Here is a 20,102-nt window from a genome sequence, read left to right as displayed (position 1 = left end):
GCCCTCCCTCCCCTGCTCTTGAACTCTTTGTGATAAGGGAAGCCCAGAGCCCTAAAATCATTAGAAGGAGTCCTGCAGGAACATGCTACTCTTCTGGGAGCTGAGGTTGTTATCTGTCTGTACGAGAGTGGGAGATGAAGCTTCCACACCTGGTTCTGGAGATCGGAGGCCAGGAAGTGGCAGGGTTTGGAAGCTTGATTTTGCAATGAGCTCCTCCATTTCTTAACTATTTTTTCACCCAGCCTGGGAAAGCCTGGGCTTGTAAAATGCACTTATTAGTCGAAATGATCTAAATCTAATCTAATTCTCCCATGGAAACGATGTAATGATGCTCCTCACTAAAGACTTGATGCTCAACATTTTATAAAATGACCACAAACATCTTTGTTAATCACCTTTAAACGGCATACCTGTGCTTTGGGCAGCAGCAAGCTTTCAGAAGTGCTTCTAAATCAATTAAACAGGGCGACGTTAGTAAGCACTCACATAAAATACTGTTTAATATGAAACAGAGTACAAAAAGGTCCTCATCAAAATTCTTGTTAATTTCCCTTCATTTTCTCCGCAGTGAATAATAACACCTAACGTTTATTGGGTGCTTACCACGTGCCAGGCACTGCTCCAAGCCCCTTACAGACATCATGTCATTAAACCCAGCCCAACCACACAATGAAGACTGGGGCCCAGAGAGGTAAAAGGTCCTTCCTATAGTCACACAGGTAGGAAGTGACAGAGCCAAGCTTTGAACTCAGATGATAACAGTATAGAGTATATCAGAAGGGTCATCTTTGAGAAAGACTTCTCTGGCCAGATTTGGCAGATGGCTTGAGGAGCTATTTGGAGACAAGGGCTCCAGCTGGTTGGCTTTGAAAAATATCATTCAATCATATTTGCTTAATGCTTTTCTGTTCATTTCTACATTTGATCAGCCCCATCCTAGGTACCAAGGGCATTTGAGAGCTGGTGCCTTTCCTGTAGGGGAGATAAATGAATGATCCATTCCAAACAAGGAGAAAAAGCGCAGTAGAAATACACCCCATGTTTGACATGGTATGGGGAGGAAATGATTGGTCTAGGGAAATCTGAGGAAAAGAAAGTAATTTCTGGGAATGATTTTGGAAAATCTAAGAGGAATTTTCCAGGCAAGGAGAAAAATGCATCCTAGCCAGAGGTATTCATTGAGGCACAAGAACTAGGTGGAATGAGTGTAGGCCCAGAAGAGTTTTGGTGTGGCTGAAGCACAAAGCATGAATTGTCAGGGGTGGAGAAGGGGTATACCAAGAAGTTGTCCTGAAACCCGCAGAGCTTTGCAGACCATTTAAAGACACTGGGACTCTGTCTCCCAGGGAAGGATATTGTATCCGTCAGGACTCATAGTTACCAATAACAGAAATCCAATTCAAAGGGTCTTGGTCTTGAAAAGTTTTGACTCATGTAACTAAAACCATCTATGTTAACTGCATTCAGGCATGGCTGGCTCCAGGTGCTCAAATGATGTCATCCAAAGTCTATCTCCCTTTATCCCTTAACTATGGGTCCTCTGGCTTAATCCTCAGGCAGGCTCTTTCAAGCGGTGACAAAAATGAGCTCCAGCAGCTCTAGGATTACATCCAACCAACTGGGCAATCCCAGAGAAAGAAAGTGCATTGTTCCTGGCAGTTCCAACTAAAGTCCTGGGGCAGATGTCACTTAGCTCTAACTGCCTACCTAAGTGTCTTATACTGCACTGAGGAACAAGCTCCCGATGTCCAGAGACCCTAGGGTCCAGGTCTACCCCTGACACAACTGAGTGGTCTTGGGTGAGTTCCTCTACTCTGTGGGTCTCGCTCTCCTCATGTGGGGACAGGTAGACTTGAGGATCTCTAAGACTTTTTCTGGGTCTAACCTTCCATTCTGCCCAGAGCCTGCCAGCTCCAACTGCTACCTGTGGGGCACGATGGTGTCTGCATAAGCATCAGAAACCTAGTCACTGAAAACCCACAGCTGTCCCCAGGGGAGGTGGTGGGCTTACCTGGCACCCTCCACACCTCCTTGCTCTTTCTCTTTGTGACCCAGTAACACAGGATGATTGCAGGGTGGCTTGACTGGTTGGGGGAGGGGAAACAGGTATAGCCACTCCTTTCCCAAGGCCCTCAGAGAATGGGCTTTAAGTCCAAAGGCACCATGTATCAGCCCACTATGCTGCCAGCTGCCAGCTGCCAGCTTGGGGGTTGCAGGTGAGACAGCCTGCCCCAGTGCAGGGCAATTTAATAATTACAGGAAGATGGTTTCACCAGGAAGTATGACTGTTTAATCCTTAAATTGAATTTTATGTGATTTTTTTTTCTCCTTAAATTCCCATGGTACTTAATTCTAGTGCTAATCTCCAACCCTGACTCTAATTTATGATCCGGGTCACAGTCGCATTTTATCAGGCAGCGGAAAGGCTGCTCACACGTGACTTCACGGTCGTAGGCAGCCATTCTCCGCCCCAACAGGCATGTCCTTCCTGGAGGCGGCTCTGTCCCTGGCTCACTAGGCCTCCTCTCTTCCCTGACTCTCATCTTTCTTGTTCTCCATTCCGCCTCTGGTCAGGACAGTGTCTGATGCTCATTTGTATTATCTGGCCCTTCCCAGTGCCCTTTACCTCCAGGGGGTACCTGTCCTCATTTGTCACCCTTGTTCTCAGGGTGGGGAGCGGAGAGAGATTCTCAGTTGGAGAACAACTGCTAATGTTGGGCCTCACCTAGATGCTGCATTTGGAGAAAAAAGAAAGACATCTATCCCTCACAGTCCTCCTCCTCTCCTCTCATACACACCTTGTGCTAGGGACAAGACGCTTGCCTGTTGTCAAGGGCGGTCTGGCACCATCAAGACCTTTCCTGTGCCAAGAACTGGGCACTCTCTTATTTTTCCTTTCTTCCCTCCCTCTCCTCCCTTCCTTCCTTCCTCCCTCCTTCCTTTCATTCCTCCCTCCCCTCCTCTCTCTTCCTTCCTCCCTTCTTCTTTTCCTCTCTTCCTCTCTTCCTTCATTCCTTCCTTTCTCTGGCTCTCTTTTCCTACCCCACTTCCTTGTATTTACCCAAATATTTATTGAGCATCTACTTTGTTCTGGGCCTTGTGTCAGGTGCTGGGGAATCCCACAAGCAAGACTGGTAAGGCCTCTGCCCTCCTATGACTGGAATGCAGGAGAGATGGGCAACAAACTTGTGAACCAGCCCTCACCTCCATGAAGGTGCCAACGGGGGATTTGTTACCCCTGAAATAGTGACATTTGAGCCATAACCTGAAGGATAGAAAGGCTCAAGAGCAGTGGGAGGGATGCTAGGCAGAGGAGTGGCCAGTGCAGGAGACCTGAGGCAGGACAGGACTTGACTTGTGTGAGGAGTAGAGGGAAGTCGGTGCAGCTCAGGCAGAGTGGGCAAGGGGGAAGGTGGCCTGAGCAGAAGTCAGAGGAGTGGGCAGGAGACAGAGAAGGAGGTCAGAGTTCACAACAAGTCAAATGACATATGTGCTGCCCTCCTTGTCCCTTCTCCTTTCTCCCAATGTCATCATCTGGGACCCTATGAAGTGCCCCCACCCTGGCACTTTGAGAAACCGGAAACCATGTCCTGGCTAAGGCTGGATTTCTCTCTGGAAAGCCCAGGTGAGGGCTCCACACCTCGCCTGGTGAGCAGAGAAACCTTCTGCCCAGTGAGACTCTTGAGCTTCCTCTAGAAGGACAGGACAGAGTTCCGGAGTGAGGATGGGCTGTGGGAGGCTTTATGCACAGACACAGGGAACAGCACATGTGAAGGCCTCAAGGCGTGGGGCCTGTAAGGAGAAATTCCAGTCACTCATTCTACTTTGGGGTGGTGCCACCAAGGAAAAGCTGTTTTCTGGGTCTTTCCATTAGAAGACAGCGGCAGCAGAGGGAGGGGGAGTGAGACAGAGGTGGGGAGAAAGGGGGAAGTGTTGCTGGTGGGGCTGGAGCTAGGGAGTAGGCAATGAGCCCAAGCTACTGAGAACCAAGGAGGAAACTGCCCCAGAAGCTGCCACCTGGCCCTGACCCTAAGAACACCCTTGGGGCTCATTGGACCGGGGTGCAGAGCCCTGGATCACTCCTGCTCTGAGCCTGTCAGCATCACAGGTGGGCCCTGGGACTCCAGATCCAAGCTGGGTCCTGACATGGCTGCCTACAGGCTGAGTGACCTTGGCATGCCACTGGACCATGCCGTGCCTCAGTTCCTCCATATGAACACATAGGGGCATCTCTCTGCTTCAGGGGACTATTGAATCCATGAGCAAATCCAGGCAAAGGGCTTAGCAAATTCTATTATCATTAGGCCCACAGGTGAAAAAGGCAACTATGGGCACTCAGGCAAGAACACAAAGCAGTATGTGCCTGGATAGGGGGATGAACAGAGTGGTGAGGGAGAGGAGCTGCCCTTAGCTGACCTGAAGACCCCAGAGTGGGAGTTGGGAGTTAAAAAGGCTTCTTGGAGGGAGTAATGTGGAGTGGGCCTTGAAGGCTGAGCAGAATTTCATTTGCAAAAGGGAGTGGTATGTGCCAGCCAGAGGAACAGGCACAGCTTTGTGTTTGGGGAAGAGCAAATAGTCCCACAGAATGCACAAGACAGACTGGAAGGCAGGGTAGGACAGAGTGACAGCATGAGTTGGGATAGGTAGGTGGGGGCCACATAGCGCCAGCCCAGAGTGTCATCCTAAGGAGGCTGACTTTACGCTTAGACTAGGAAAAATGTTCTTTCCTCTCAAAGCTGGGAAGTGAGTGACATAATGAGATCAGATATAAATTTGCAAGGCTCCCTTTGGCAAATGAGTTGGGGGCGGGAATGAAGCTGCCGGGAGGAGGCTGGGGCTGTGGGAAGCAGGCTGGGGCTGCCTTGGGACCGCAAAGAAGGGAAACCCGGAAACCCCAGTGTTCAGGCCTTGGTGAGGAGCAGATGCTTCCCTGAGAGTGGACATCCTGGTGCTAGCTCGTAATGTGCAGTTACCTTTCTGGGTGACTTTGGGCAAGTCACTTTCCCTCACTGGGTCTCCACACACACTCATCTGTATCATGAGCACACTGGACTAAGTCCGCGCTGCCAGTTACTGCAGCAGCATGCGGCTCTCAAACTCAGATGCCCCCAGGGAACCAGCAGGAAACATAACTAAGAAAAGAGAGGCATTGGGAAAGGTGGGAGGTGTAGGTCCCTGGAGAAAACTCCAAAGAGGGGGCTATTGCCATGGAGCAGGGTAGGATGAGTGTTAGAGTTGCTGACAATTCTTCAAATAGTTTTAAAGAGAAGCTGAAAATTCAATTTTTTTCCATAAGACATATCTGACTTTTAAACATTAGTTCAATTCTTTCAAAGAAAAAAATCACCACTTGGGTCATCCCAGACTCATCTACTGGCCAGGGGCTACTCACAGCCTACCAGTTTGAGACCCTGTGTTGTAACGTTTCGGGAAAGGTGAGACAGCAGATAAAGAGGAGGGAGCTCTTGCAGGGGAGTCGTGGGCGCCCAAGATTATGGACAGGCTGGTGCCTCCTTGCAGCAAACCGTCTCTGCCTGCTCTCAGTGTCTTCTGAGCTCACTCAGGAACCGGGAGTCTGTTTTCATTAGAAGCAGAGCACTGAACCAGGCCCGAAGGCATGTAAACCAGCTCCCTTGTCCAGGAGGCTTTTAGATATACCTTGTAAACTTGCCTTTCAGACCTGACAAGAGGCAGCCTTGTCAGGAGAGAGGATGGGGAGCAGAAGGCTTCGGTCCTGCCTTTATCAATCAGGTGCGGGCGGCAGGAGGAAGCGGAGGGTAGGAGAAAGATTCCAGGAGGCAGGATTCAGCAGCCCCGAGGTGGTGTCAAGGGCGGAGACCTGAGCTCATAGTCACTTTTCTGGCCGCTGCTGGCTGTGTCACTCTGAGTAAGTCACTTAACCCTCTGAACCTCTGCTGCTTCCACCGAAATGCAAGGATAATAAAACCACCTCGCATGGCTGGTTACACAATCACCTAGGGCTGGGTACTACCATTATTTCCACTTTATACAAGAGGGGGCTGGATTCCGGAACTTGCTCGGGGTCAATAGAGTCAGTAAAGGCAGAGGTGAGACTTGAACCCAGGCGCTCTGACTCCAGGGCCCACACCCTCAACCAATACACTGAGAGGCTAGAGGAGAAATGAGGACCTTTGGACCAGGAACCATGGCTGCCTAGGAACTTGCTGGGTGGCCTTGAACAGCCCTTTCCCCCCTCCAGGCTTCAAAATGGAAGTGGCTGTTCAACCTCTGAAATCCTCCAGCTCTGAGGATCTTACTCAACACATACTCATTTATCACTTTTTCTACATCAAGTCCTTGGAGAGAGAGAGCAGGAAACAGACAGACGAGGTCCCTGAGCTCTTGGAGTTTACATTCTGGGTCTCGATGTAGGGGTGAGGAGAGAAGTGTGAAGATGAGGGATGCTTCCCAGATAGTGATGTGTTTCAAAGCAAACAAAACAGGGTGGTATAGGAGTGATGGAAGGTGGACATGGCAGAGCAGAGCAGACAACTTTAGATTGGGCGGTCATAGGAAGCGTGCTCAGGAGGGGACATTTAAGCCCCTACGTGGATGGTGAGGATGACTCAGCCGCTTACAGACTATCAAGGGAATCATTCTAGGCAGGGGAACAGCAGGGGCAAGCTCAATGTTTTCAAGGACGGGAGAGAAGCTGATGCAACATTAGGAGTCTGTGAAGCCTTACTGTCCTCCCCTATCCCCTGCCCTGGAGGCCAAGGGGCAGGCAGCCGAAGAAAGAGAGAGAATTTGTGCCAGCCTTGAGTTCTCCCATAAACTTGGAGGACTGGCCCTTTAATAATCCCAGGTGGGCACTCAGCGCAATTGCAGTTTGAAGATCCCAGCTTGCTTAGCACAAGTGGAAAATTACCTTAGCATCTATTCTGTATTGCCTTTTGATTCCGATTTCATCATTCAGATGTACAGCAGTGCGTTTTCAACGGGTACAATTTAATTAGGCTCAATTTGTATAACTAAATTATTAAAGACTCATTTAGAAAGAGCTTCATGTCCAAGGTTCACTGGGCTCCACCGTTTGCTTGAAAACACATTTGGAATAGAGCCGCTGACGACCATGGATTCTGGAGTTTTCCCCTCCTCCGCCTCCAGCAGCCTGGGCCTGGCTTGTCATTTAATTTCCATCTCATTTAATAGGATGTCTTTTGCATATCTCTGGGTCCTGGAGCCTCTGACAGGTGTCTCCTGTAATTACATAGAGGTTCTTTGTATACTCCTTCAGTCGGTCATCAAACATTCATAGGAGGCTTGGCGTGGTGGCTCATGCCTGTAATCCCAGCACTTTGGGAGGCCAAAGTGGGCAGATCCCTTGAGGTCAGGAGTTTGAGACCAGCTTGGCCAACATGGTGAAACCCTGTCTGTAATAAAAATACACAAATTGGCTGGGTGTGGTGGCATATGCCAGTAACCTCAGCTACTTGAGAGGCTGAGGCAGGAGAATCACTTGAACCTGGGAGACAGAGGTTGCAGTAAGCCAAGATTGTGCCACTGCACTCTAGCCTGGGTAACAGACTGATGCTCTGTCTCAAAAAAAAAAAAAAAAAAAAAAAAAAAAAAAAAAAAAATTCACAGGGAGCAGTAGGGTAGTAAGGTCCTGTACCAGGAGCTTGGGATGGGAATGAAAAGGTAGCCAAGATGCAGGCCCTGAAGGCACACACCTTATAGCCTAGAAGGGAGTGGAGAGGGAGCAAATTCAGGATCCCATTTTCATCCTCATTAAATCCTGTGAGGTGGACAAGGAGTGGCCTTTAGCCCCATTAGCAGATGAGGACTTCAAGGGTTTGAATTCAGAATTCTGGGCTAGTTCTGCTTCATCAAGACCTTTCTTCCTTTGTGGATGGGATGTGAGCATACTTGCCAAGGCAGAAGTTGAGGCCAGAAAGGACTGGGTAGGGCCAGGGGTTCTGAGAAGAATAGCTGGGAATAGACTGCTTGCAGATATCAGACCTGGAGGCCCAAAGCCTCCAAATGATGAACTGGGGGTGGGGTAGGTATTAGTCAGAGTTCTCCAGAGAAACTGAACCAAGAGCCAACACACATATACACACATTTGGAGAGAGAGAGGAAATTTCATTATAAGGAACCGGCTCACACAATTATAGAGGCTGAGAAGTCCCAAGATTCACTGCAGTCAGCAAGCTGAAGACCTAAGAAATCCGATGGTGTAGTTCAAAGCCAGTAGGCTCAAGACTAAAGAAGAGCTGATGTTTCCGTTCAAGTCCAAAGGCAGGAAAAGACAGATGTCCCCGTTCAAGGCCATCAGGCAGCAAGAGTTCCCTCTTACTCAGCCCTTTTGTTCTATTCAGGTCTTCAATTGATTGGATGAGTCCCATTCGCATTGGGGAGGACAATCTTCTCTATTCAGTCTGCCCATTCAAATGTTAATCTCCTCCTGAACCACCCTCGCACACATACCCAGAATAATGTCTGACCAAATGCCTGGGCACCTCATGGTCCAGTCAAGTTGACACATAAAATTAACCATCACGAGGAGAGAGAGAGGCAGAGGGAAAGGAAGATAAAGAGAAAGAGAAAGGCATTGCTAGCTATAGACAAAATGGTGGTCGAGGAGAGAAGGAAGCTCACATTTCATTTCATTTCAGAGTCATACCATGAAATAGGGATCACTATCCCCATTTTAGATTTGAGAAAACTAAGGCTAAGTGATTTACCCAGGGGGGACCCACAGCTGTGACCCCATGCCATCTTGTGCCTGGGTAAGATTTGCATCCATGGAGAAAGGGTGAGGATGCTGCCCACAGGCCTATCCCCTAGGTTCTAACTCTTATTTTCAGTGGTATCTTATGTACTTCCAGTGCAGATCAGAATCTGACCGAACGGCTGCTAGCCTGCCTGGTACTGCAGTTGTTGAAGGAAGATGACGTTGCTGTCAGCACCATGCATAATGGAGTCTTCAAGGCCTCCCATAATCCTCTGCTTCAAAGCTGCTGAGAGCCCTGGAGTAAGGTGCAGGAAACCAGCTCTGCCTCTGAGTCCCTGTGTGGACTTCAATAACATCCCTTCCCTTCTCTGGACTCAAGTTCCTCATCAATAGAACAGGAAGGGAGGACCAGAAGATGCCTAAGATCCAGCAGAACCTTTGGAGAGGCTCCATGACTCCAAGGTGGGTCTGTTGTTTGCCAGGGCTCCCTGCAGACTCTGGGATCCCCAAGTCTATCAGGGCTGCTCGGGCAAAGCCTCCAACTGGGAGGTTTCACTGGCCTCTCTGAAGGAAATGGACATTGGAGAACCTGGGCCACACCAGGGCCACAACAGAGCCATGGACAAGGAGGTATTGGCTCAGACACTGGTAAGGAGGTGACTCACTCATATCCTGCTCTGCTTCCCACACCACCAACAGCCTGGGGGATGTGCCTGGCTGTGGCAGCACCCATTCAAACATAAGGCTTCTACTCTCTTGCCTCCCCACTGAAGAACATTCCCCAGTGAGCCACATCCAAGTCAGTGCCTTCAGTGCTGAGGGTTGTGGAAGAGAAGTCAGATATATCACTTGTGATCCAAGAAAGAAATTGGGAGAAGCTTGGAATTGGTAGGCCTGATGGAACCAGAGAAAGAGCTAGAAGACAGGGAATGGCCCCCAGGATCAATCTCAGTCCTGTTCCTCATTCTCTATGTGACCTTGAACAAGTCACTGCCCTCAGATTTTTCATCTAGGAAGTAGGGAAGATGGTAGGTCAAGACAATCTTTGAGATCTCCCCAGGTTTGCCTTCCTGCCACTGGGCCTTTGCACAGTCCTTTCAGCCTGGAACCATCACCTCCCCATCTCGCATGCCATCTGGCCAGTTCCTGCTCATATTTCCAATCTCAATGTAAATGTCAGCTCCACCAGGAAGTTTTCTTAAAATGCCCAGACTAAATTAGGTTCTCTTATGATATCCTCCTTCTGCTCCCTAGTTTCTCTTCCCTTGCCCTTGTCTTGAGTGAAGGTAGGATGACACATGTCAGGGTATTCCTTTCATCTCCTCTTCCAACTGTAAACTCAGCGGGAGCAGAAGCCACATCTGATCTCTTCTCCTCTGAGTCCCCAGTGCCTAGCATACGGAAAAGACTGGAAGCACAAATACTTGAATGGCATGGGACGTTGGAGATAAAAAAGAAAAGAATAAATAATGCAGAAACCACCCATGTTCTCTGAGTGTTATAAGTGCCCGGCCATTGTGCAGACTGCATCACAAAAACTTCCAATCCTGATACTGAGAAAAGGGGAGAAAAAGTGGGGCTGTTGCCCAGAACATCGAGACACACACCCTCCCTGCCTCTCTGCCTCCCTCCCACCTGGTTCCCGATGAAGGGGGAGCTGGGGAAGGGCTCAATCTGAGAAGGGCTCCTGTCCTACTAATCTCCCCAGTTCCCTCCCCCATACCATGCCATCCCCCGTGGTTGCTCTGGAAACCATCATGGCATCATTGATGGGGGATGGGAATTTCAGGTGGGCTTTCAACCCTGGAATTGGCTTGCAGAGGTAAAAGCCTCTGTGTCATTCCTGTGTAAATACTCTTAGTGTAAAGAGCGGAAGATAAGACAATTAGTCCAGGCTGTCAGGAAATCCGCATGAGCAGCTTCGCTCCTGAAGAGGGCCTCTTTTTCCCGAGATCTCCTCTGGCTGTGGCGCATCTCACACACTGTGGGAAGCTGTCAGCTCTGTGGAGCAACTGGAAGAATTAAAAATAAAAATTGACTTTCAGAGAACAAAATCAGACCTGACAACTCAAGTCATTCAAACCAGGCACAGTTAGCAGATTGCAAATGTGTTTGTCAAAAGCAGGTGGCAGGGATGGTGGAGGGGACATTATCTCAGAAAGGAGCTTTGGGAAAGCCAGGTCTTCCTCTAAGCCTGAGGTCTGACCTTGCCTCCTTTAGAGATGAGGTTTCCAGCCACAGCCCCACTCCACCCTGTCTATCGCATCTCTCTTTCAACTTCTATGCTGCTCTGGGATCGTGGCCAGCAAATTGCAGATGCCCCATTAAGCAGAGTCGATCCTCATTACAGTAGGTTGAATGTTCCCTATCCAAAATGCTTGGGACCAGATGTGTCTTGGATTTCAGATTTTTTAAGACTTGGGAGTATTTGCATTATATTTACTGTTTGAGCATCCCAAATCCAAAAATCTGAAATCAGAAATGCTCCAATCAGCATTTCCTTCAAGCATCATGTTGGCACTCAAGAAGTTTCCAATTTTGGAGCATTTTGGATTTCAGATGTTTGGATTAGGGATACTCAACCTGTATTAGCAGATTCCATGTTTGTGAATTCATCTACTCACTAAAACTTATTTGTAACCCCTAAATCAATACTCAAATCATTCACAAAAATGTGTAAAAAATTTGAGTTATTCCATGCACACTTTATCAGCTGAGGTTCCACAAGGCGCTCTGTCTTCTTGCTTCTGCCTCATACTGCAAACAAATATCCTTCCATGGTCCAGTTAGTGCCATGGTTTTTCACATTTTTGTGCATTTTGTTGATTTTGCTGCTTAAAATGACCCCCAAGCACAGTGAAGTGCCAACTAGTATCCCTAAGCATAAGAAGAGGCACCCTATGGAGAAAAATAACATGTGTTGGGTAAGTTTCATTCAGACATGAAGTATAATATAGTGCTGTTGGCTGTGAGTTCAGTGTTAGTAAATCAACGATATATGTCAAGTACATTGTCTTTAAACAGAAACACACATAAAACAAGGTTATGTATTGATTGGCTAATGAAAATGCTATGACCAAAGGGCTGCAGGAACCTAACCTTGTATTTTCACTAGGAGCAATGGTTCAATATTGGCTAATTCAGTGTCTGCAGTGACCTTATAGAATATAACTACCTTGAATAATGAAAATCGGCTAACTCTGACCAACTGAGTTGAATTGTTTCTGTATCTGAGTCTCCCCCTCACCTCCTTCCCCTTCCCCTGCAGGGCAGAGATGGAGCTTGACTCATTTGTGCATTTCCAGCACCCCTAGGAATATAGTAAGTTCTTAGTGTTTGCTGAATATATTTCCTCCTATGAAGGACATTGAGACATTCCTTCATTCAGCTAATATTTAGTATCAGTGCCAGGCACTGTTCCAGATGCTGGAGCTACTGAGGGCGAAAAGGGCAAAAACAGACAAAAACCCCTGCCCTCATGTTTCTTTTGCTGTCATTAGAGAAGACATGCAATAAGCAAAACAAATACATAAAATGTATAGTATATTAGATGGTAGTAAATGCTAAGGATAAAAAAATGAATGAGTAAAAGGGGCTAGAAAGTGTCAGGGGTGGGAGAGGGATAGGAATTTTAGGCAGAGTAAGCAGGAAAGCTGCATTGAGAAGATGGCTTTTGAGAAAAGGAAGTGAAGTTGCTAAATATGTAGTTGTCTGGGAGAAAGGTGATCCAGGCAGAGGAACAGCAAGTGCGATGGCTCTGAGGCAGGATCTCACCTGGGGTGTTTGCAGACCAGCAGGAGGCCTTGTGGCTCGAGTAGAGTGAACCAGTGGGGAGTGGTAGGACTTGGGGTCAGAGATGTGATAAGAGAACCTGTGGGCTGTGTAGAATTGACCTTTCTCTAAGTTCAGGTTGATTCTAGGAATGCAAGTTTGGTTTAACATTTGCTCTTTATAATGTGTAACATTAATAGGAAAAGAAGAAAACTACATGATCATTTTAAAGATACATTCCTGGAATAAACCCACATGGTTGTGATATATTATCCATTTTATGTATCGCTGGATTCAATTTTCCATGTTCTTTTGGGTTTGGGTATCAAAGTTATGCTGGCATCATAACACAAGCTGAGAAGTACTCTCTTTTTTTCTATTCCCTGAAAGAGTTTATGAAAGACTGGTGTCACTTCTTTCTTAAATGTTTGGAAGAATTTACCAGTGAAGCCATCTGGGCCTGTAGTTTTCTTGATGAACAGATTTAAAATTATGGATTCAATTTTTAATAGATATGCTACTATTCAGAATTTCTATTTCTTCTTGTGCCCATTTTGTTAAGTTATATTTTTATGGAATTGTTCATTTCTTTGAAGCTTTTACATTTATTGACATAAAATTGCTCATAATATCCTCTTATTGTTTATTTTTAAGTCTGTGAGGTGCGTAGTCCTGTCCCTTTTTCATTTTAGATAGTGCTAATTTGTGCCTTCTTTCTTACCATTATTCAGTGTTGCTAGGGGTTTATCAATTTCAATAACCTTTTCAAAGAACTAACCTTTGTTGGACATTGTATTAGTCACTGCGGATGAAAGTTGAATATAACATTTGGTGTCACTGTTTCCAGGGATTTTACATTTTAGAGGAGGAAGAGAGGCAATAAACCAGCCAATATAATGCTTGATAAGTAATTTCAGCAAGCATTAAGTTCCATGAAGAAAATAGACAGAATGAGTGGGAACCACTTTGAATTGTCTGCTTCCTCTAAAGTGGTAATATTTAAGCAGAGACTTGTAAGGCAAGAGTTAACCACATAGAAATCATGCGAAAGAGATCCCTAGGCAGAGAGAATAGCATGTACAATTGCATGAGGAGGGAGTAGTGTCCAATAGTGTGTCAAGAGCAAAACAGAATACTGCAGTGGCTGAAACATCATGTGTAAGAAGGAGACAGTGGCACGAGTTGATATCAAAGGAGAGATCAGCAGGGTAGAGCCAGATAGGTAGGGTCTTATAGTCCACAGTATAGAGATTTTATTTTAAATACCATAGCAAGTGTATTAGTCAGCTATTGCTGTGATAATGCTCCCTAACAAACAACTCCCAAATCTCAGTGGCTCCCAATAGCAGTTAATTTTCTGTCTCGCCAGTTGCAGGCCAGCTGGGGTGGCTATGAATCACACTAATAGTTGATCTTAAATCTTCTCCATATGTTTCTCATCCTGGAACCAGTGTTTACCAAGGCATGCTCTCCCCATGGAATATGATAGATATGTAAAAGACCAAGCTAAACCACACGAGTTCATTTAATGCCACTGTTTGCATTGAGTCCATTAACATGCCCTTGACCAAAGCAAGACACATGGCCAAGTCCCTGATCAACAAGACTAGAGAATACACTGTCTACACTAATGGGAGGCACTGAAAATTCATATTGCAAAGGGCATATAATTATTACAGGGAGGAAATAAAAGATTAGGAATAATAATCCAATTTACCATAGTTAAGATCACTCTGGCTATTGTGTGGAGGATGAATGGGAGGGAAGAGGTAAGAGTGGAGAAGAGACTGGTTCAGGTCAGAAAGGATGGTGACTTGAATTCAGTTGATAGCACCACAGGTAGAGTGAAATGGACAGATTCTAGGTGTATTTTAGAGGCACACCCAGAGGAACTGATGGTGTATTAGACAGGGCATAACTACTATTACATTCCCTTTACTCACTTCATTCCAGCCACACTGGCCTTGCTACTCCTCAAACATTTGAGGCGTGCTGTGATTTCAGGGTCTTTGCAATTGCTGTTCCCTCTGTCAGAATACTGTTCCCTTAGATACTGGCTTGGTCCACTCCCTTAATAAATTCAGGCCCTGCTCAAATGTCAGTTCCTGAGTGAGACCATGTTGGATTGTCCTATTAACAGCAAGAATAATCCCCCTTATTCTGATCTATTTTTTCCATAGCTGTTATTGCCAACTGACAGATGCAGATTTGCTTATGAATTGTTTTCTCCCACTGCAATGGAAGCTCCATGCATGCAGGGATTTTTGCCTGTTCTACTCACTGCTGTCTACACAGCATCTTGAATGCTCCTGACACACAGTAGGCACTCAGTAAATCTGTGTTGAATTAATAAATGGATTCCCACAGGACAGCCCCATTGGGCAGGCATATGACAACTCCAGAAGACAATTCATCCTTGATCTGGTTTTTAGTACTCAGAGACCTGGCCCACCTGTCATTAAGAAGGCCACCTTCTCTCCAGGCAGCTAACACACAGAGAGGGGTAAGGGGCTGTTTGATGCCTGGGACTGTGGTGAGGCTGGCTTGCCTGTTGTGAGTCATTAGAACGCCCAACTGGAGAAATTCTGGAAAATCGGTTTACATGGTTCCAAAGAGCATCTGCCCAGAAGCTTGCAGTCCTGTGCTTTATCTCTTCACTGCAGCTCATGCAGTGTGGGAATTCCAGGGGCTGGGCTTCCATCCCTCCCAAGCCCCGGGATCTTGAATTCAGGATCAGGGTGAGAGCGAGGGCTCCTGGGGCCTCCCACAGCCCCAAGATTAAGCCCCAGGAACAGAAGCTGACGTCTGTGGGCGGATATGAGAAAAGGGGAGAGAAAGGGACTCCTAGAACATTTGTTCAAGTGCAAGCCAAGGCGCTGTTTCCTTTTTCAAAAGAATAAATAGCCTCTGATTGAAATGGGAAACTAATTGATTGTACACACTGGCTTTTCAAAAGACAATGTCCGCCATGAAGGGAATTTGTAGGGAAAACTATAGCCTATGTATGTCCATGGGGAGGTGGATGTATGTAATAGGATGAATGCTCTGGTGAACATGTGGGGGAAGGGGGCTAGGGTACATGTCTAGGAATGTTGCTGTGTACACAGAGGGATGGATTGTAGCTGAGTGCTGTGCTGGAGGACCCTATAAGAGACACTTGCAGGGGAGGGCTCTGTAGAGTTCATACAATGCTGTATATTTGCCAGAAATACTGTAACCTTACCTTCATGTGCACTAGGAAAGACCGCTTGCGATGAGAACAGCTGAAGAGCAACCCAGGGGCTCAACTAACCCACACCTCAGGGGATGGATAGCAGCTGGGTATATGTAGATGGAGGGCAATGGAAACGCGCTTTCACCAATGAATGATGCTTGCCCAGATAATGCCACCTGGGGTTAAGGCAGGCATGCCTCATAGCTGTGCACTGCAGGGGGACATTTGGCAGAGAGGTTATGAATGGGGGCAAAATCTGCTCCCCAAGCTGTGCATTCTGGCACCTTTTACTGATTGGCTCACACACAGGGGACCTCTTTTCCAGCTGGTCAACTCAGAGGAGATGACTTTTTCTAGTCTACACGAAGGTGCCTGAAGTGCTTACAGCATCCAGTGTCTTGGACCCCTCTCTCCTCCCCATGGGACCTACCTGGTCTCCCAGTCCCCTTCACATCTCACCCCCCAGTGCCACAGCTACACAGACCCCCTTGTTGTCCTCCCTACATGCCGGCGTCCCTGACACTCTTCCTGCCCTATTCATATCCCTGGCTACTTTCACCTCCTCCAAAATCAGGGTGTCAGACTATATAACTTCCAAGATCTCTGCCAGAGTCATCATTATGGGATTTTTCAAAATCAGTTTTGTTGAGATATAGTGAGAAAATAATGAAATTCATCAATGTTGTGTCCAATTCAATGAATTTTCACAAATGTAGAGAGTCACATAACTATTAGCACCACAGTGGAGATATAGAACATTTCTATCATCTCCAGTGTCACCTTTTACTCCTCTGCAGGTTATTCCCTATCCCCGCTTCAACCATGGCAATCGCTGATCTAGCTCAACAGTTTTGCCTTTTTCTGAATATCATATAAATGGAATCACACAGTCTATACCCTTTTGTGATGGCTTATTTCATTTAGCATAATGCTTTTGAGATCTGTTTATGTTGTGTGTATCAATAATTCATTCCTTTTTATTGCTGGGTAGTATCTCATTTTATGGATATATCACAATTTATTTATTAATTAACAACTATTGATGGATATCTGGATTGTTCCCAGTTTAGGGACAATATGCAAATGCTGTTAACATTTGCATACAAGTGTTTTTAAGAATATATGTTTTCATTTTTCTCTGGTAAACACCTAGGAGTGAGATAGCTGGATCATATGGTAAGTATCTATTTAACTTTATGAAAAATACTGCCACCCTATTCTAAAGTGGCTGTACCATTTTTTATTCCCACCAGGAATGAATGCGTACTCTCGTTCTGCATCTTTCCAACATTAGGTGTCATCATTATTTTTTTCAAAACTTTTTTTTAAATTAAATTTTTTATTTTGTGATAATTATAGATGTACATGCAGTTGTAAGACATAATACAGGAGACCCTATGTACCCTCTACCTAGTTTCTCCCAGTGATAACATCTATAGTACAATGTCACAACCAGGATATTAGCATTGATACATTCAAGATACACAACATTTTTATCACCATGGAGATCCCTCATGTTGTCCATTTATAGCCATATCTATATCCCTCCCATTCTCACTCTCTCCTTAATCCCTGGCAACCAGTAAGCTATTTTCCAATTATATGATTTTTTTATTTCAAGAATGTTATATAAATGGAATCATGCAATATGCAATTTTTGGAGATCGTTGGGGTTTCTTAATGATATATTATCTTTTTAATGTATTTCTGGCCACAGTATGATAGAATTACATATTACATATTTTTGCATCTAATTTCGTGAGACATATTAGTTTGTACTTTTCATTTTTTGTAACATCTTCATCTGATTTTGGCATCAGGATAATGTTGGCTTCATAAAATGACTGGCAAGGCTTCTCTCTTACTTAATTTTCTTTTTTTTTTTTTTTTTTTTGAGACGGAGTCGCGCTCTGCCGCCCAGGCTGGAGTGCAGTGGCCGGATCTCAGCTCACTGCAAGCTCCGCCTCCCGGGTTCACGCCATTCTCCTGCCTCAGCCTCCCGAGTAGTTGGGACTACAGGCGCCCGCCACCGCGCCCGGCTAGTTTTTTTGTATTTTTTAGTAGAGACGGGGTTTCACCGTGTTAGCCAGGATGGTCTCGATCTCCTGACCTCGTGATCCGCCCGTCTCGGCCTCCCAAAGTGCTGGGATTACAGGCTTGAGCCACCGCGCCCGGCCTCTTACTTAATTTTCTGGGAGAGTTTGTATAAAACTGATATTATCTCTTCCTTAAATGTGTGGTACAATTTACCAATGAAGGCATCTAAGCCTGGATTTCTTTGTGAGAAAGTCTTTAACCACAAATTCACTTTCTCTAATAGATTTAGGATATTCCAGTTATTTACTTGTTCTTGAGTGAACTTTGGTAGTTTATGCCTTTCAAGGAATTTGTCCATTTCATCTAGGTTGTCAAATATTATTCATAATATCCTTTATTATCTTTCTCATGTTTATACGACCTATAGTAATACCTTTTAAAAAATTCCTAATATTGGTACATTTTTTTCTTGGTCTGGCTAGCTAAAAGTTTGTTAATTTTATTGATCATCCAGCCTCAATGATTTTCTCTGTTGTCTTCTTCAATCTCATTGATTTCTGCTCATATCTTCATTACTTTGTAGCATCTACCTACTTGGGCTTAGTTTGCTCTTCTTTTTCTATTTTTTCAATTGGAAGCTTATATCTTTAGTTTAAGACCTTCCTTGTTTTGTAATAGAAGCATTCATTACTATAAATTTTACTCTAAGCACTGCTTTAGCCAGATTCCACAATTATTGCCATAATGTTTTCATTTTCTTTCAATTTTAAATATGTTTAACCTTTGCTTCTGATTTATTCTTTGATCCATGAAGTATTTAGAAGTATGCTTTATAAATTCCTAAACATTTGAGGATTTTTTCTTATATCTTTCTGTTATTGATTTCTAATTTAAATCTGTTGTAGTACTTTGTACAATCTAAATACTCTTAATTTTATTGAGGCTTGTTTTATGGCTCAAAATAAAGTCAGTTTTGGTGAATTTCACTTGAAAGAAATGTGTATTCTGCCGTTGTTGGGTAGAGTATTCTAGGAATGTCAATTAATTCAAGTTGGTTAATAAGTGTGATTCACGTCTTCTATATCCTTACTATTTACTTGTTCTATCAATTACTGAGAGACAAGTATTGAAATTTCCAAGTGTAAGTGAAGATTTTATTTTTTCCTCTTTCAATTCTACAAGTTTTTGCTTCATATATTTTGAGGCTTTCTTATTACATACATATACAGGATCATTATGTCGTCTTAATGAATTGATCTGTTAATGTTCCTTGTTCTGAAGCCTATTTTGTCTAATATTAATATATTTGCCCCAGTTTTTTTGATAAGTATTTGCATAGTATATCTTTTTTCATTATTTTACTTTTAATCTGACTGTTTATGTTCAAAGTGAGATTTTTGTAGACAGCATACAACTAAGTCTTGATTTTTTTAGTCAAAATGATCATCTGTTCACCTAATTGGGGTATTTAGCTCATTTACATTTAATGCAATTGCCAATATGTTTGGATTTAAATCTACTATCTTGCTAGACCACTTGATATTGTCCCATCGGTCACTAATTCATTCATCCTCCCTCTCTCTCTCACTCTCTCTCTTTTTCTCTCGCTGTCCTTTAAAAACCTGTGCTATATTTTTGATGGTTTGTATTGGCTTGTCTTCAAGTTCACTAATCTTTTCTTCTGCAGTCAGTAATCTCCTTTTAATATCCCCAACATATTTTTCAAATTATACACATTTTTGAAAATTAGATTTCAGTCTTTTTGACGTTTTCATTTATCTCCTTATCATAACTGTGTTTTTCTCTACCTCCTTGAACATATGAAGCATATTTGTGATAACTGTTTTAACACCATCATCTACTAGTTTCATTATGTCTGTCTTTTGGGGGTCTTGTTTCAATGGATTGATTTTTCTCTCAGGCTATGGATCATATTGGATGTTGAACACAGTCAATTTTATGTTCTAGTTGCTGAATTTTGTTGTATTCCTTTAAAGAATGTATTGGCATGCAGTTAAGTCATTTGAGATCAATTTGACTCTCTGAATGTTGCTATTTAAGCTTTGTTAGGGCAAATCCAAAGCAGCATTTAGTCTGAAGCTCTTAGCTCTATTACTAAGGACTCTGAAGGACTCTTTCTGATGCCTCATATATTTTGAGGTCTAGCCAATCTGGATAGAGGGAACATAAACCATTCCTAGACCTCTCTGAGCTCTGGGAATTGCTCAGCCTACTGGTTTCCAGTAGTACTTAGGTACTTATCCCAGCCTCATGAAGTTTCACCCCACGCATTCCTAAACCAGTATTCAGCCAAATATTTGAGAGTCTCCCTCTGCAGAAAACTGGCTCTAGTTCTTGCTCTCAATCTCTCTCTCTCTCTCT

General features: G+C 44.7%; 1 long non-coding RNA gene across 1 annotated transcript in view; it reads left to right on the top strand.

The window, feature by feature from the left end:
* Positions 1 to 5,766: 5,766 nt before the first annotated feature.
* LOC139357459 (uncharacterized) overlaps positions 5,767 to 20,102 on the top strand; it is a 22,531-nt gene continuing 8,195 nt past the window's right edge. Inside the window, exons 1-2 of the long non-coding RNA XR_011610609.1 lie at positions 5,767 to 5,887; positions 8,858 to 9,160. This is a non-coding gene — a long non-coding RNA (uncharacterized lncRNA). The remainder of the gene's footprint in view (positions 5,888 to 8,857; positions 9,161 to 20,102) is intronic.

Source organism: Macaca nemestrina, chromosome 12 (genome assembly GCF_043159975.1).
Source record: "Macaca nemestrina isolate mMacNem1 chromosome 12, mMacNem.hap1, whole genome shotgun sequence".
Taxonomy (NCBI): Eukaryota; Metazoa; Chordata; class Mammalia; order Primates; family Cercopithecidae; genus Macaca; species Macaca nemestrina.
This window is presented reverse-complemented; position numbering and strand designations above follow the sequence as displayed.